Here is a 14,822-nt window from a genome sequence, read left to right on the forward strand (position 1 = left end):
TCCCATTTGTATTATTTCCTGCTTGCAGAAGCAGGAGTCTGCCCATACATTGGCCAACTTAGTAAATGTATACTTAAACATGGATTGCTGATGAGGACACCAATTTAGAAAATCCCAACAAGAATACAAAGATCTGAATACTTGTTTAACCTGCTGTTTGAGATGAGTCACCACAGTGAAGTTATTGGACAGAAAAAGAACTCCATTCATGCATAGGTTTTCCATCAACCATTGAAAAACTTCCAAAACGGTTTCCATCTCAAAGATACTGATATGTAAATAATGATCTTGAGAGGGCCAGACTCCTACAGTAGTGAACTTGCTCCCCCACCTCTCTCTGCATCCGTAGCAATTGTGATTGCCAGAGGTTGTTCTTGCAGAGGTATCACCAATGCAAGTCCAGAGTGGTTTCCCTGCCATTGAGATGAAACCTCATATTGTTGTAGATTGTGAGATTTGGCCCAATGGTCACAGGTTATGTCTCCACTTCGAGCATGTAATCATTTTTATGAGAATCCAATAAAGTGAACAAGGAATAAGACATCCACAATGCATTGGGCGAAACTCAACCAGTGAAGGAATTCTCTAGCAGATGGATTGCTCTAAATATGCATGGAACCTACCATTGCATGAATTCAATTCTCATTCCTGTGGGGCACATTTCTTTACTTAAAACACTGATTCCAGGCCAAGTCGACCGAATCTTGAAAGGGTATGACATAGGAGATGTTCTTGTTGACATGGAGATTGAGAAGAGAGGAGTGTAATATGTAAAACAGAAATCATCTGCTGCTTGTAGCCTGCTGTAGGCAAATCAAAAAACTTATGGAAGCCATTTGAGTGGGGACGGGGGGGGGGGGGAATTCATGCCTCTTGCAAGTCCACACTGTCTGTGTAGTCTCCACAATGGACGGCATTAGGACCTGATGTTGCATTCCTTTGCAAACCCAAAAGCATAAAAGAGTTGATTCAATGTGCTTAGGTTGAGGACCAACTGATTAGTGCAGCACTGTAGCTGAAGAACTCTGGCTAAAGGCTTAGTAGCGGCACTGAATGTGATACTGAGTCCCCAGGAAACTTGTTGGCTCCCAAAGGATGTCATGATATATCTTCCACATTCAGCCACAAAAGACAGGAGCCTTCTCTCCATGAGGGTCTGTGATAGGGTGTGACAGAGGGAGGGCTTGTATGTATGTCACTGAGATGGGGATGGTCTCTAGGAAAGATGGTGAAAATGATCGACCCTCTGGTTCTTCCACTTAGTTGTAGGACTGTTTCCATTGGCATGCACTCAAGGGTCATCCCTGTGACCTTGTTTGCCTTGCTGACACTGAGAGGGATGGTGGCATGTTGCAAATTCCATCAACCTGATCATTAAAGAGAAAAATAGATGATGAAGGCTGCAAGTGTATCTTGGGCCATGACTGTCTGGAAGGTGGAGGTATAGAACACTGCATCTTTTGTCCACCTGTTATAAGTTCATAGCTTTTGTTATGCCTCTGCAATGAAGTAGACCATCCCATGAATATGCTTCTGCCATTTCCTTGACCAAAATCATGCAGCGTATTGACTGTTACTATGACTTCCAAGAGGTCACTGATTAAGGGGTACCTTCTAGAAGCAAAGGGTTAGACTGTTCTCCATAACTGCCAGTATAAACCGGATTCAACTTTCTGGATGACAGACTGTCTTCTGGTGACTTATGTGCTGTGGTCATGAGCTCTATGATCCTTTGTATATGGCCTAGTCAGGTCGAAATGTAAGTAGGTCATCAGTGTGGGGAGAACGTCATCCAATTCATTATGTTGGAATGGGTTATGGGATGCTTGAACCACGTAACCGGTCCGTACATCTTCTCTGTGACAGGATACTTTTGGCTGTTTGCCATGCTCTTTCCATCACTGTTCAGCAATAGAGTTGAACCCTGAAGTGTCCTGTGGTGGTGACCTATAAAGATTCCAATTGTGGAAGCAATTGAAAATGGAGTCTTTCATAGATAATTTTCATTTTATGTCAGAACTGTACACCCAGCAGGTAATGTAGAGAAACAAGCAAAGAGGTCCGATGAGATTGGGCAAGAACTTTCAGTTCAAGCCTGCACAGTAAGGTTTCACTCATCCAAGAAGGATCCAATAATGACTTGAATGCTAGTATCATTGTTTTATAGATTAAGGTAGTTAAGTCAACATCTCCTGTGCTACCTTCAAAGTAGTTAGAGAAGAATGTTGATGTCACTAAACTTGCAGCACTGATGAGGCAGATACGTTACTTCTAACATGTTGCAAAGCAGGGTCTCTTGGATGGCAGAGACTTGAGGGCGAGTGAAGAGTCATGTCTTGAAAACTGAGGCCCCAAAATGGACATGGTACATCAGAAGTGTTTTGAAGTATCATGTGGGCAAGATAGATCCATGAGGTGGTCTATATAAATTATATGTCTTCTACAAGCACTTTGTCATTAGACTGATCCAAGAGAGTGCCTGTATAGGCTGGGCATCATCTGCAGGAAGTGTCTATTCATGTGAGTCGCAGAACAAATTCGTTTTTGGCTGATAATGTATGATCAACTGTGGTCATGGCCCATTGTGATCAAAGTTATAAGCCAAGTTTGGTCAGGAAGGAAGTTCTTGAGGTTGGGACAGGGTATGGGATATTGATCCAACTATCTGGTTCATAGTTCTGAGATGAGAAACCTGCATATAAAAAAGGAACTGAAGCATCATTATAGGTACATATGAAGTAGGTGCAACAATATCCATTATGAGATAATTTCACCTGTAGGAAAAAGCCCAGTGACATTCTATACATGTAAAATCAATAAAGTGTCATGTATAAGATTATGAATTAGTGCTAGCAGATGGCAATGAGGGCAAAGAAGCATCAATATATCATATCAAATCACAATATTACCCATGGGAAGGTTCAGTGATGGCCTGTACAGTCAAATTCAGTGCATATCTTGTTGAACACAGGGTGGGTGCAGAGCTATACCATATGATGTTTTACCTGGAAAATGGTGATAGCAAATGATCTAATAAAGCAATGAAGTGTCCAGGTATAATATAATTTACAATACTATGTGTAGGAAGGCTCAAGGACGGCCTGTACAGGTAAAAACATTGAATCTTGGCGCCTGGATGCTAAGAATGCCTTGGTATAGAAAATTCACCTGTATGTAACCAGTCATAATGGAATTATACATATATAAAGAGTTTTCTAAAGGCACAGAGACTTGCATGCATATAAAAAATAGTTATAGCCTGAACTTATGGTGAAGTTGCATCATCATCTTCATCATTGGCGACTCGGTCTCGAAAGACCATGCGAATAGCACCCTTGGGGTGTTGTCTGTCTCTGTTGGTATTGTCTGCTGTGGCTGTGCAGGCCTATACGTGAGTGACAGTCCCTACTGCAGTTGGTGCAGACATACTGGGAAGTCTGCGTTACTGTGGTTGCTGCTGCGTTCTTCTTTCTCTTACGTTTCTCTGCCGCCAACTGGCCTCTCCTCGCATCAGCGACTGATATGCCATTGTTTACCATCAGTCTCCAGGTGCCTCGGTCCTCAGCCAGCTCTTCCCAGCCATCGGGTGAAATGTTGCATGCCTTCATGTCCCTCTTGCATACATCTTTGAAATGGAGTGAGGGGCGTCCGACTCTTCTCATGCCAGTAGCCAGCTGTCCATATAAGATGTCCTTTGGCAGCCTTCCATCCTCCATGCGTCGGACGTGACCCAGCCATCGAAGGCGGCGTTTAATTAGCAGGGAGTACATGCTGGGGGTACTTGCACGCTGCAGGATCTCACTGTGTGGAACACGGTCTTGCCAGCTGATTTTCAGGATGCGTTTTAGGCACCGTATATGGAAGGAGTTGAGCCGGCGTTCTTGCCTCATGTAGGTACTCCAGGTCTCATTTCCATATAGAAGGGTGCTGAGAATGCAGGCCTGGTAGACTCGGACCTTGGTGTGCTCTGTCAGCGCGTTGTTTTCCCACACCCTCTTCGTTAATTGAGCCATGATGGTATTTGCCTTTCCAAGCCTTCTGTCCAGCTCCATATCAATCGAGAGAGTGTTGCTGATGGTTGACCCTAGGTAGGTAAAGTTATTGACTGCTTCCAGGGTGACACCGTTGATTTTGATTGAAGGGGCAATGGTGGTATCTTGCACGCTGACATTTGTTTTTTCCAAGCTGATGGTGAGACCAAACTGCGTGCAGGCAACAGCAAAACGGTCTCCCAGTCTCTGGAGGGCTTCCTCAGTGTGGGCCACAAGAACTGCGTCATCTGCAAAAAGCATCTCCCTGATGAGCACAGCTCTCACTTTGGTCTTTGAGCGCAGTCGTGCCAGGTTGAACAGCTTCCCGTCGGACCTGGTGTGTAGATATATGCCATCCGTGGACATGTCGAAGGCGTAGGACAGGAGCAGGGAGAAGAAGATCCCAAAAAGTGTTGGTGCCAGCACGCAGCCCTGCTTCACACCACTGTTAATTGGGGAGGAGGTTGAGGAGGATCCATCATACAGGACTGTTCCCTTCATATCTGCATGGAAAGAGATTATCATGCTGAGGAGTTTTGGGGGGCAACCGATCTTACTCAGAAGTTCAAAAAGGCCCTTCCTGCTGACCAAGTCAAAGGCCTTGGTGAGGTCGATGAACATCATGTAGAGTGGTTGACCTTGCTCTCTGCTCTTCTCTTGGAGTTGTCGTAGGGAGAAGATCATGTCTGTCGTCGACCTGCCTGCTCTGAAGCCGCACTGTGATTCCGGGTACACACGGTCTGCCAGCAACTTCAGCCTGTTGAGTATGATGCGGGCGTACACTTTACCAACAATACTCAAGAGCGAGATCCCTCTGTAATTATTACAGTCACTGCGGTCGCCCTTGTTTTTGTAAAGGGTCACAATTGTGGCATCACGCATGTCTTGGGGGACTACTCCTTCCTCCCAGCAGTGGCAAAGTAGCTCGTGCAGTGGTTTAATCAATGCTGGTTTTCCACATTTGATAGCTTCGGGCGGGATGCTGTCACTACCTGGTGCTTTGTCATTTGGAAGGCAGTCGATTGCTTTGCTGAGCTCCTCTAAGGTTGGCACTTTGTCGAGCTCTTCCATGGTGGGCAGATTCTTTATGCTGCTGAGGGCTGCATCAGTGACTGACGTTTCTCAGGAGTATAGTTCTGAGTAGTGCTCCACCCATCTGGCCATCTGTTGCCCACAGTCTGTGATCTTCTCTCCCGTCAGGGATTTCAGGGGAGCGACCCCTTTCACTGTAGGGCCTAGAGCCTTCTTGATGCCACTGTACATACATTGAATGTGTCCGGACTCGGCACTGCGCTGGATCCCTTCACACAGTTGTTGCCAGTACTCGTTCGCACACTGTCTAGCAATGCGTTGGGTGTTACTTCGGGCACTTCTGAGAGCAGCAAGCGTCCGTTCATTAGGGCATTTTTTGTAAGCTATGAAGGCTTTTCGTTTCTCCTCGATTTGTGGTTCCATCCTTGATAGGTGTGCATTGAACCAGTCCTGGCTGGGTCGTTCCTTCTTGCCAAACATTGACATAGCTGTACTGTAGATGGCACCCTTCATGGCGTTTAACTTGGCTGTAGCGTCGTACTCAGGCAGGTCCTGGAGAGCCTTGTTCAGGGCAGACACATACTCCTCCACCTTGGCAGGGACTGACATCTGCGCAGTGTTTATGCGAGGACGTCCTTTTGGTTTTGAGCGGTGTAGCGTGTGTGGCTGTAGTCGCACTCTGCTGCTCACAAGGGCATGGTCGGAGTCACAGTCTGCACTGTGGTCGGTTCTGGTGGAGAGGACGCTGTTAAGGGCAGAGAGCCTGGTGATGACCAAGTCGAGTTGGTGCCAGTGATGAGATCTGGGGTGTTTCCATGACACTTTGTGTTGTGGCTTACACTTGAAGAAGGTGTTTGTGATGCACAGGCCATGGTAGGTGCATAGCTCCAGCAGTCTCTGGCCGTTTTCGTTGGTCTTTCCATTGCCATGATATCCGAGGCAGGTAGGCCATGACTCGTGGTCCGCACCTACTCTGGCATTAAAGTCGCCGAGGAGGAATAGTGGTTCATTTTTGGGGCATCCTTTGATCTGTTCGTCCAGCTGCCCATAGAACTGATCCTTCACGTCTTCTGATGACGTGAGGGTTGGGGCGTAGACACTGATGATGTTGACAGGACCTGAAGCAGTGGTGAGGCGGATGGACAAGAGACGCTCAGTGCCCCCTGTGGGAGGTTCAACTGACGCCAGGAGATTGTTTTTGATGGCAAAGCCCACTCCGTGCTGACGGGGCTCCTCAGGTTCTCGACCCTTCCAGAAGAAGGTGTAGTTTTCCTCTCTGAGGGAGCCACTAGAGGCGAGCCTGGTTTTCTGGAGGGCAGCTATGCTGATATTTAGTCTGGTGAGTTCTCTATCGATGATGGACGTCTTTCTGGTGTCGTCCACTTCTCTGAGGTCGTCGGAGAAGCCTGTACACATGGTGCGCACATTCCAGCTTGCAAATCGAAGAGCTGGAGTCTTCTTTATTGGTTTCTTGTTTCTTTTGTCTGGTGTGGAATTACCGTCTGCTTGTCATGCTGAACAACACACTGAGCTCCAGACACCCACTGGAGCAGGCAGACGATGGCGGGTCAACACCTTATTGACCGGGGGCTGCCCGGCTTGAGGCGGGCGATAGTTGGCCAGTGGGACACGATGATCCCTCCCACCGTCAAAGCTGACCCGTGGCGCCCCTTCCCAACGCCAATCGGGTGGGACTTATAACCCGTAAACTGTCAGCTTCCGTGTTGTTTCCTCACTCAGTAGCGAGACTGGAGTGTCCTCTCCAGGGCGAAAGCCTGGGCGTGGAGTATGGAGATCCTGGGCTGCCCAGACATCAGGCTCCCCCTCTCGTCCTTGCTGGTGGGGTCCGAAGGAATGCTGAGCATAACATTTGGCACCAGTTTGGATGCAGGAGCTGCCGGAAGGAGGCCGTAGTCGACCCCCAGCCGCCTTAGGGGCTCCACTCCTGATTTTCTGTCTGGGTTTACTCCCGTAGCCTTTCCTTCTCCAGAAGATATCCACAAGGCAGTGGAGCCATAATCCAATGGATGGGACTTGGTTGGTTTTGAATCAGAGTTTCCTTCTCCTAGATGAACTGCCTGACAAGGCTAACGAGCTTCATCTGCCCGGGTTTGGGGTCAGAGTTTCCCTTCTCTTAGACTGGTTGCCTGCCAAGGCTAATGAGCCCAGTCTGCCCACCCAGTTATACCGCCGGGTACTCGGTCACGCCACACAGCAGGCTCTGTTAAAACAGGGGGCACCGGATGAAGGTGCTGCTGTGGACACAATAGTGTAGGAGAGGCCATATGCAAGTAACCTCCTGCCCCGCAGAGCGAGACAGTGGTCCTGCGGTGATCACTACACCTGGGAAGGAGAGGCTATGAGAGACGCTTCACTTTCCTTTTGGCAAGCAGGACGTCAGGCCCAGGCCAGGCATAGACTACAAGTAACTGCTATTAAATGTGAGGGAAAAAAAGGGCAAAGACAGAACTCTGTCAGCATATTTGAGGGTCTTGATATTTGGATTAATTAATTAATAATTGGAGTAATTCAATCAGAAATTGTTTCAGTTAATAAGCATATTGGTTATAAATTTTAACTAATTTTCTACTGAAAACATTTAATTTAAAATGCCATAGAATAATACATGTACAAGTTATAACATAATACAACAAAACTTTCAGACATTTCAATATGGAAAGGTATTTAGTACTTTGTTTTTGTTTTGCAATGAGAGTAAGATGTCTTGTCAAAGGACACAATATAGAAAATTCATAACCTAGATTGCATACATTTTACTATTTTCCAAAGCTACTCGATCTTATCCACACTTTATTTTATCTACTCAGAGTATTACAGATTATACATGTTATATTATTATTTTATAACTTATTTCAGCTTCAACTTAGATATAATGAATTTAATCCCTAAGGTGAATCATTTCACAATTTATTTTACAAATCTTTTTAAATTTAACCTGTAAGGGGAAGAACTCTGCATAACTTCAAATCAAACAGAACATGCTTTGACCTTCTTGACAATAACTGGAAAAAGTTAGAAATATTAGAGTAACTGCCACTGCACAGACCTGTACCTTGTTTATAAAATGACATTATATACACATCACATACCATCACAACATTCTTTACATGTGCCTTGACTGAGATGACTTATGCTTGGCCAAAATATTCCCACGGTTGTTTTCTTTTTTCAACCTGTACCCAACTTGTGCAAATAATTCCATGAAGGTGTCATAATACTTGACAGGGTTCTGTTTTGCCTAGTGTGCTTAAGCATGTGATTGAATTCTCTGCCATTCTTTTCTGGTAACTTTTCCCTTTTTTACACTGTTACTCCATCAATGTATATCCAGAATCAAATTTCACATAAAATCCATGAGGTATTCCAAATGAACCCCAAATCTGCTATTCTTATTAGTTCTCATCATACACTACTTATCCTGCTTTAAGAGACAAACAGCAAATACAGCTGCCATGTATGACAGTCAATCAGCATCATTTGTACAAAACTTGAAGTCATCTATACAGGATCTTTTCTGTCAAATTTGATCAAATTCGTTTCAGTGGTTTGTTTGTGAAAAAGTAATTCAAAAGTCTTTCGGTTTTTAGCAACAGTGATCAAACTTTATGGCAGAAAGCTTATGGTATTTTGAATTATGCATTTTATAGATTTAGCAGGCTCTAATTATTATATAGTCATGTTTTCCCCACACAAATCCCAAAATATTATGCAAGGAGATGATCAAAAGTTGATAGTATGTAGTAGAAATTTCCAACATTTGAAGATCTGCAATTTTCTCATTAATGGGAAATTTGCCAACAGATCAAAATATGAAGAAAAAAATTATAATACCATACACTAAATAAATGCGTGATATTTCATATTTCTTCAAGTGAATTAAAAAGACAGCAACAATATGTATGCCCCATGCTTTTCCTAAATTCCTATCTATGGTAATTTTGGGGGTAAATCGTCCCCAATCGTAAATCTCAATTCACCTAATTTTGATTTACTCCAAAATAAATACATACCCCTAGCGAATAAGAGAATATAAACATGTGTTAATGTTCACTGTTTCAATAGCAACCATTCCTGCACCAGATAACCGAGTAGTAAATTAAAAGTTATAATAATACTCAACAACATCCCTCAAGAATACGGTGTGCATTTATAAGTCTATGGGTTGGCACTAACAATCGCCAAAGGTGCAGCCCAGAAGTTTACACCTCTTATGCTGGTGATCAGACCTATTAAAATTACATATCTGGTGATTGAAAAGTTATGAAATGTTATACACTGTGCCGATTTTCATCCAAAAGTTGCAGTGTAACATATTTTCGAGCCTTTAGGATGATGTCACAAGCTATATATTTGCCATGTTGGCAATGCATCTTCCAGTTCGGATTAAATGTCTGACACTTAATTCAAAACATAATTTCAGACACGACATATCAGTTAAAATTTTCAAAAATATCTTTAAAAAGGGTACAACTGTCACTCTTTCTAAAAATGGTGAAAACAATATGCCGTTATGTGTATATCAAATGAATGATGAAATAAAATGACCAGATGTCTTTAAATTGCATAATTTGTGCACTTTCTCCACTGTGTAACAAAAACAGTATGCAAAAATGCATATTTGTGGGTTCAGGGGAGAGCTGTTTGTCATTTTTACCATTTTTTAGGTTTTAATTTTTTTATTTAGGTTTCATTCCATTTTTTAAGGCTTTTTAGGCTTTTTAAGGTAAAAATAAAATTTTAGGTTTTTTGAGATTTTCGAGGTCCACTGTGGACCCTGGAGAGAGGTTATGTCCTCTTTCCCAGGTTTAACTGGGAGAGATGTCTTCGAGCCCCATGAACTGGCTCAGTTCGTTTCAGATAAAGTTTGAAAGCCTCTTGGGTTGTGTTAATACAGGAGAGAGGATTTATGACTTTTTGATTACCCACTGACAGCAACCTGTTCTTGGGGTTGTGTCATAAGGACCACCAAGCCATCTGATTGAAATTTAAGGTAGGCTGGGTCAACAGAGAGGGCATGTAATTCACTGCCGAAGCTAACGCTATCAGGAAACAGGTTTGTCTGTATGAAAGGAGTTTCAATGGGGTCCTGTCTAAAGCCTCAAACTTGCCTGCATTCAGTCAGGTCAGAACCCAGAAAAGATACCATTTAGGGAACAGAGTGATTTAGGCTTACGTAAGTCAAACTGGACAAAAAAATCATACAGGACTTTGTTATGACCAAGATCCTCCTCCCATGATGATTGAATATGTCTGATATCATAGTCCTTAATAGTAATTGGAGCCAATATTTCTCCCTAAACAGCCAAGAAAAAAAGTCAGCTACTTTTGGAACAGAGGCACTCAAAGCTCAAAGGACCAATGTTTTTGACTTTGCGCCAATCCCTCAAAATGCATCACTTAACTTCATAGGACTTTAAAGTGGATGACTTTCTAGCTCATGCAATTCCTTCCACAACTGAAGGGTTGAATTGTTTTTGCCACAATGCTAACCTGACAAATGCAAAGTGTGAAGGAGAAGGTGTTCCTGGCAATAATGGAACACATGGGTCTGAGGCTGTTTGAAAAGATTCAGCCTTTCTGGATTCTTTTGGGTAGATCTATTTGAGATTGAGAAGACTGTTGATCCAGATCTGTCCCTGTGGAGAGGGGCAGTCAAAATCATTTTGCATTTCTGGCCCCTCCATTTCTGTATAACCTTTGGAACTAAAATCATTGGAGGTAGGCAAAGGCCCACTGAACCTCCCAACTGAAAGAAAGTGTGTCAATGGACCAAGCCTATGGATCTTGTATGGAAGAAATGAAAGGTGGCAGTTTGTGATTCCACCTGGTTGCTAAAAGATCAATCATTGGATGCCTCCAAAGCCAGCAAATCTAATGAAAGACTGAAAGATGGAGGGACCATTCTGTATGGAGAAGCTGACCTCTCCTCAACAGAGAATTGGCCAAGACAATGAGTCTGCCAGGAATATGTCTATCTCAATGTCGATACTACATTGTGTGCACCAATAGTGAAATTACCAGACCAAAATGAAGAGTCGGGGCGATTTGGAACCACCCTATTTACGGAGATAGATCACTACCACCAAGTTGTCTGCCATGATTAGCATATCATTGTTCTGAAGATGGTCATTCCAGAATTGAAATGCTTTGATTATGGATTATATCTCCAACATATTGACATGGAGACCTATATCCTCCAGACTCCACTGGTCGCTGATGGGCTCCCTAACCCCAGGTACTTGCACCTGTACATAACTGTCTCATCTGGTGGTGGCTGTTTAAGTGGTGTTCTTGCCATAAGCCAGCCATGGTTGTGCTACGTGTCCAGGAATGATACAACCTCTCTCGTTACATTGATCCTGTAACTGAGATGCATTGAAAATGGGTGCCATTGAGACAGCAAGGCCACTGCAATGGGCAGATGTATAGGCACCACAGTGGGATAAGACCCGCTGCTGCACTGAATAAACTGAGGAGTTGCAGAAACTCCCTGGCTGTTATACATTTCTTGTTGGAAACGGACTCTTCAAAATCGATGATTTGGAACACCCAAGGGTGGGAAAGACGTACCAAGTTCAGGTGGGTGAGAAATGCCATACCCAGATGGAGAGACTGTTGTGATGAATAAAGGTCAGACTTTTCTCAATGGTTCAGAAAACCTAGCAATGTAAGTGGAAAATGAGATGGTTCTTTTCTTTGACTTGAATAGAACTTACCGTTTCTTCAGAATGTCTTCCAAATATGCTGCCATGGAAGTAGATGTAGTCATATGGTACAGGGAGACTATGATTTTTCCCGTCATTCATTGTTCTTTGAACTTTTGTTTTATTTGATCAACCATTTAGTATCTGACCAATTAGCACATATGCTACATATAGCTGACAATGTACACTTGGTACAGTCAATGCATGGATCATGTGAATCCTTGCTGGCTTTAAATTCCTTGCACTTCATACACCTCATCATCATTGTTATGTTCTGAATGACTAAAGAATAAAGGACAAAAAAATAATAATACTAATAGTTAACAATGTTATCCATGTCAGAGACACCTGCTATGGAAGAGGTGCAAAACAGACAATGTGTGCAAACATGAACTACACTTTTTTAAAAAGTTTTATTATAATGAAGCTGTGAGAACAATTCGGTCAGAGAATGCAGAGACTAAGTCCATGCAGGTGAAGAAAATTTAACAAATTAAGTATACCACCTGTAGAATAAGGTGTAATAAGTCTGAAAATAATGTAATCCTCAAAATATGGATGAATATAACACAAAATCCAACTGGTTTTTGGGAGGCGAAGTGAACTACATCTGTCCAGTTTACAGCGAAAGCTTTGAACTAGCACCACCTGTAGATGGGATGGGGAGGTAATGGGCAAGTGTAATAACCCTTTGTCTATAAATTATAGACAGAAAGACAAATTTTCGTTTTTGAGAGGGCTGGATTTGAGCGGTAGTAAAGCTTATATTCCTAACATTAATGTGATCGTGGAATGTATTCAAAGAAGAAATTTCAATACATGTGTACTTGTTTTGCAGATAACTGAAGCTATTATATTTGAAAAATATCTATTAGTCAACAGTAAGTGGAAAAAATATTGATTAGTTAGTCAATAGGACAGTTTGAGAAGAAAAATATTCTGACCAATTAATTTTGAAATGTCAAACTGTCATATGCTTCCAATGTGAGAAGGTATACAAAACATGCAATAAAAGACTTGCTAAACATACCTTCATATTTTTATCAAAGGTTTACTGAAAAATAAAGCTTATAAAATGTTGAGTATTCTCCAGCAGAATTTAGTCAAATCAGACAATATTTCAGTTTCTGCAGCCTTTTTACAATGCAAATTACTGATATCAATGAAATTTTTGAAGGTGGAACTGACTTAATGTGGCCAATAAATGTACATACCTGTCTCATCACCTTCTTTGTAACATAGGCAATGGACTTCAACTTCATTTTCACACAAAGAACAAAAACTTACACTAAATCATGTTGATATTGTCAATTAGCATGCTATTTTATATTCTTATATTTTGTTACATTCATTCATACATTCAATGAGTAGTCAAGAACTCTACACACACAAACATAGACACACACACACACACACAGAGATATATATATATATATATATATATATATATATATATATATATATATATATATATATACTACTTAATTAATTACATTTAATTTTAGTCTTTGGCTCATGAGAACCAATGTCACATAATTAAATACTCTATTTGTGTTTTAATGCACTGTCCGGATGCAGTCTTTTTAGAACATTCCTCAGTATTACAACTCACCTCAGTATAAGGCTTCCTTGTAATGTGGGGCAATTATAGAGTTCAACATGAACATTATTAAGCAGAACAGTGTATCATCATTTGTAGAATTAACATTTACCTGACTATTGCAATAACCATAGGGGCCCCTGGGTGGCCAAGTGGTCTAAGAAGCTCTCCTTTACAGATCACTGACAACTCACCTATGTCAGTGTGGGTTTGAGCCTCAGGCTTGGCAAACGTATTATGTGGTCTATGGTCAATTCCCTGTTTATCCACTTACAACAGTAAGTCATCACCTACACGAGGTTAGTAGTAGTCTTCCAAAAATATCCAGGTTACCTGAAAGATCACTTCAAACCACCATGTAGGATAACACAATTCTATTGCATTCATTTTTTTAAACTTGCTGAAAAGTCAACAGTAAAGAATAAGACTTTGCAAAATCAAATATGTTTATGTTTATGTTGGAACTGGGAGTCGATGAAAATGTACAAGGTACTCAGTTTATCACACTAAGTTCCAACCATGTAAATGTACAAGGTACAGTAGTATCATTTATTTTTGTGAGCTCAATTTTTGTGGTTTTGTTAAAAAAGACATTTTCGTGGGTACTTTGCCTGCCAAACTTTGCATATTAGTAGATATTTAATTTCAAGATTTAGCCTCTAGAAAAACACAAAATAAAGAATACAAAAGAATAAATCTATGCTGATGAAAAAGGTGGTCATTTAAGTGTTTAAAATAATACTACCACATGCATGGGCATTAGGAAAAGAGCTTACCAGTTCAATGCTTACACAGTGTTTCATCTTAGTGAATAGCATCAAATGAATCCAACAACACTAAAACAATATCATCAACTCTATGAGCACAAAGAAAACATCTGTCAAGATCAATCACTTGTACTGTGGTTTTTGCCTGAGTGCCAAAGGTCAAAGCAGGCTGATGCTACCAAAGTGCTGACATGATAACTAAACTGAAAGACAGTCGAATCAAAACATTTTCAGCCACTAAACTTGACAATAAATAAAGAGCAAAAAGAAAAACTAAAATCACACTTCCACAACTGGTATGCTAAATATGCCATGCAAATGTTATTGGTAATGTTCAGTGCAAAGTATAAGTGAACATTGATTGCAACCACACTAATCAAGCAAAGTTACACTGAATGGATAATTGTAGCTCACATGGCAATGAAAGATCGGACCTATTAGTGGTTTTTAGAAAGCTGGACTTGTTTAATTCTGTGATTTGGGGATTATTTACCAATTTCAAACAAGACTTCCAAGTTGGCACCAGGTACACAAGGAAAACAAAAGCATTCACAATGTCTTCAATCCACCTACAGAAAGACAATGCAAAAGACAGCTGCAGGAAAATGCAAATCACCTTTATGAAGTGACCAAAGTATAATTTACATCCTCAGCCCCAACAAAACTG

General features: G+C 41.8%; 1 protein-coding gene across 1 annotated transcript in view; it reads right to left on the bottom strand.

The window, feature by feature from the left end:
• The window catches only part of LOC149782265 (uncharacterized), a 231,580-nt gene that overhangs the window by 181,089 nt on the left and 35,669 nt on the right, over positions 1 to 14,822 (bottom strand). The window lies entirely within an intron of this gene.

Source organism: Sinohyriopsis cumingii, chromosome 15 (genome assembly GCF_028554795.1).
Source record: "Sinohyriopsis cumingii isolate HCF-2022 chromosome 15, ASM2855479v2, whole genome shotgun sequence".
In the NCBI taxonomy this organism is placed as follows: domain Eukaryota; kingdom Metazoa; phylum Mollusca; class Bivalvia; order Unionida; family Unionidae; genus Sinohyriopsis; species Sinohyriopsis cumingii.